Genomic DNA, 4,680 nt, shown 5'->3' on the forward strand with positions numbered 1-4,680 from the left:
TCCATGCACTTATTTGCTAAAATACAGGAAATGCTGTTTGTACAGTGCTTTCAATGTCGTTGTAGTTTTTCTGTTCAGGTGTTGTTTTATTATCTTGTTACCTTATTTAAATTCAAGTGTTTTTTTTTTTTTCTCCAATTATTATGGTACTGGTTTTGACTAAAGAATTCAGCAAGCATCCTTAAACAAACTGAAATACTGATATTATTGTTACATGCTGTGTAAATATTATTCTAAGGCAATCTTCATCAGCATTACTACAAGCAGCAGGCGTGTAACATGAGTCATGATGGAGCTGAGATAGTGCTACAGAAAACTGTCTATACCCAGTCTATGTCATATTATGAAGCTTCTCAGATTCAACATGAAATGGAAAGTTAAAATAGCCACCTTTGCTTTGCTAAAACACAGTTAACATTTAAAAGTCAAACAGATGAAATGTGGTTTGTTTTAGTGTGGTCAGAGTGAGAGATCCACCTGCCACGCTGCCTTGGCCTGCTGATGTCCACAGTCTGGAGCCCAGAGAGAGGAAGGGATGGAGGGATGGAGGGCTGGAGGAGGAGGGGGACGAGGAAGTGGTGTGTGGGAGTATGAGAGGGGCACAGCAGGCCTGCTGCTCTTAGGGCTGAAGAGCCTGGGAGCGCCAGCCTCCAAACAGACCCGGCTCTGTTTTCAGGGGGACAGACTCAAAGTGGACATGCCTGTGCCCCTTGCATTTCCAATCTCTGGAGTTTCAGGGAGAGAAGTGCCCACCGGTCAGTCAGGCTGCCAGAAATAACACCAAAATCAGCAGCAGCCACCTTTGAAACAGAGGAGACTGGTGGAGATTACAGTCTGTGTTGACACTTTGAGACACTGAAAGGATGTCAGTGTTCAACAACCTTTTTATTCTAGCATGTCAGCGTCACCTATGACTGTTTGGCTGTCAAAGCTGATCGGTAAACGGTCTTTGTGGTCCTCCTCTTGGAGCAGCACTGGCAGAAGTGTTATTGTATTTCTTTCTCTCTTTCTTTCTCACATTTTTTCTCGCAAAGCAAAACAACTGAAGCCATCAATCAGATTTATGCATGGAAACCTCCATCGTTTTGCCACTGACAGTAAAATCTTGACCGCATCCCAGTTGGATGTGGTACCGCAGAAGACTAGGCACAGACTGCAGATTGACAGGGTCGAGAAAATATGAAGCATATCCTCCATCTCCAGACATTTAACAGTCCTGCTTAACTAGAAAAGCAACATGCTTGTATTCATCACCTACATCTAACATCTCTGAATGCCGTGAGAATGACAAAACGCCAAAGGTATTCTAGCATGGTGAGGGAGGGAACAGGGAGAGAAAAGAGGATTTCTATGTTCCAGCAGAGGCACAGGATGAAAGTATTGATAGTAGTACAGTAAAGCTTGTAACTGTGCTGTAGCTGCCTTGAGTATTCTGCAGCATGGGAACATGGCTATGATAGTGCGGCTACACTGTGACAAAGTCCCCTTCCTGTACATAGCCTCAGCATGGTTGAGCTGTCTGAAGTTTGAGCCCAGCTTCATTAATTTTTTGGCATGGGGTCTGAGCAGGACCGGTTCAAGTAAAACCACTAGCATGCCAGGATAAGGCACCATAAGGGATCCGGTTCCCTGTCTCCGCTCTTGTCACATCCTCCACTCCCTGTTTGCCTCTGTCAGGGCTTGGAACAGTATGTGTGTGCATGTGTGTGTGTGTGTGTGTGTGTGTGTTTGTGTGTGTGTGTGTGTGTGTGTGTGTGTGTGTTTTTGCATGTATGGAGTGAGGAGGGAAGGGGAGAGGCACCTTAACGTTGCGTCCACCTCTATCACACTATATCAAGATTTGCAGCAGTGACAGAAATAGCAGATGTGGTTCACCAGTGGGGCATCATGTTTTGTTTTTTTGCAAGGTCTGATTTAGGCCGAAATCATAACAAAGGCTTTCATGGTTTTGGAAGGGGAACCTGATACCTTGTAGTACACCTTAGGCAGAGGAACCATCTCTAATTCCCTAAACTGAACCACATTCACTCTCCTCCTGGCTAGGTATGTGAGGCAGGATGCAGGGTATAACCTGTCAGCATAGCAGATCACCTTGGGGTCTTCCAAATTACATCCAGTTTTAGTCTCCAGTCCAAATCTAATGCATATGCATAATACTGCAGTACATATCTCCAAACTGAGCGCCCCCCCCCCCCCCCCCCCCCCCTCGCTCCCCCAGGCCGGGCTGAGGGGCTGCGAGGAGGGCGAGCCGCGAGGGCGTCTGCTGTGTTCCGGTGTTCTGGGAAAAGGACAGTGCACACAGCTGCGCTCAGGGGGTAAATGCAAAACAAACATGCCTCACACATGCTTCCCCCTCAGCTGTCATGGCTCTGCTTTCAAAGAACCCCCCCCCCCCTTCTACACACACACACACACACACTGCACCGGGGGCTCTCCCTTTGCTCTCTTCCACCGTCCCAAAGCTTTAGCCCCCTCCGCGGGGTCCGAGGCTCTGGGGCTGCGGGGAGAGGCACGGCCACTCGGACGACCCAGCCAGGCTTTTTAATTAACACTGGGCCATGTGTAGGCCGAGGATTGTGGGATTGTGTGTCAGAACAGACAGAGCCGTCTGTCTTCTGGGGACAGATCTGGTCTGCATGATGGTCTGGTTGTCTCCAGGGTTGATAAGGTACACTGCAAGAAATGTCCATCTTAACAAATCATTTAGTCTCATATTCAGCCTTCAAATCTTTTTTTTCTTAAACCAAGAGAAAACTTCTGCCAATGGGGTGAGATTACTCCACTTGTTTACAATGCAGCTTCACTTTAAGGATTTTTAGTTTTTAGAAATCAATAAGGCAGATCACTGCACTACTATCAAGAAAATAAAACTTAGTCTAAAAAATTCTTTAAACAAGTTGATTTGTATTGGAAACAGGTTAAATTATCTAACTCCATTGGCAGATTTTTTCTGCTTATTTTAAGAAAATGACTATTTTAAGACTCAATAATAGACTTAAATGACTTGTTAAGATGGAGATTTTTTGCAGTGTAGACCGCTTTCTGTGCAAAGCTCATGGACTTAAAGGCAAACCGTAGCTCAGGTTTACACAATAAATACTCATGGTTTACCACTTTCACTCTATTGTGTTTGTACTTGTATTTATGCTTCTTTATTCTTGGATTTCAAACATCTACAGCAATGCCTTCCTCTCCTAGGATGACACCACAGATCCCCTCTGTCCCGTACAGTTACAGCTTGATTTAATGTTCTACAATCTCGTAAGTGAAGGACTGTTAAAACAGGATTGGCTGCACATAAATAGGCTTTTACCCTCCTGTATGCTGCACAGCTCCCTGTCCCCGAGTGATGATGTCATCTTTCAATTTTTTTTCCTTTTTCTAATACTACTGAAGTCAGGCAATCAGTATAAAATTAATAATTATATAAATGTGTGTGCTGTTGTGTGCAGGTACATTTTTTGTGCATGCAAAATTGATTGATTTGAAGTGTTGTAAGACCCTTGGAAGTGTTACTAATTTGATGTATTGTTTTATTTTGTGAGACAATTGAAGTTTACCGTATTTGAGTGTATCACTTTTTTTTTTCTTTTGGTGGGATATGGACAAATTGCATTGTTTCCAAAGTTGTGTTTGAACATTTTGTTTTTCTCTAGATATGCAATAATTACATGAATTTCAAAAGTTTTTTTTCCAAGTTTTCATGGCTTTAAGCTATATTTCTTTTGAAATGATGGTATAATTTTACTTATGTTTGTGTTCTCATATATGTTTTGTGTGTGATTAAAGTACAATAAGTTATTGCACTTTTATGAAGACTCAGTATTTGTTCTTCTATTTGTTAAATATAGTGCAACACTGAAAAAGACTAATATTGGAGGAACACAGCTGGTATATAAAGGGCAGGATTCTTTGCAGTGGTAAGGAAATTGAAAATTACATTGTACATGGTAAATGGCTTCAGGTAACCAACAACTGTGTGATGATTACTCCCTCCAGCTCCTCCGCAGACCAAACGTTACGCCAAAGTCTATAACAACTGATACCAGACAGCACAGAGAAAATCAGCACAACTTTCCTCTCGTGTTTAGGGATTATTGCTGTTAAGTCACTCCAAGTTTCTTGAGAAGTCTTTCAAGTCCCCAGTTCAAGACACTGGTTGGCCGCTGCTTGAGAACAACACTGCATGCTATTATGTGTATAATAGTGTAGCTTATGAATTACAGTGTGGGCCTCTCATTGCATTGCACCGCACTGCCAAAATTTCATGATTGTGTCATTTCTGTAGTCACATTATGAAATCCCTATGCATTTCAGTCCCTTTGAAGGGACATGAGCGCTGAAACGAGATCTCACAACCCACAAGAATATCACACTAATTGAAGCTGACAAAAATACGAACTGCGCCCTTTTGAACTGCTGACATTGTACAGGGTGGATTAGGCAGCGTATATTAACAACAGGTGACAGGCTAGAGGGAATAGTGGTGCTACGAACGGATTGGTTGTGTCATGGAGGGCCTGGTTTGTACGGTCACAGATTGGAGTAAAGGCTGACATCCAAAAAAGATGTGAATGACATGTTACTTCATCTTCCTCCCACCACACTCTCACAGTAAAAAAAAAAAGGAAACCTTAACATGCAAGACAGTACTGTGGCCAAAACCATGAGCTGTACTAA

The sequence above is a fragment of the Centroberyx affinis genome, unplaced genomic scaffold (assembly GCF_046629955.1).
Source record: "Centroberyx affinis isolate AG114_WGS23_722 - 3 ecotype Tasmania unplaced genomic scaffold, CSIRO-AGI_Caff_v1 ptg002148l_1, whole genome shotgun sequence".
Classification (NCBI taxonomy): domain Eukaryota; kingdom Metazoa; phylum Chordata; class Actinopteri; order Beryciformes; family Berycidae; genus Centroberyx; species Centroberyx affinis.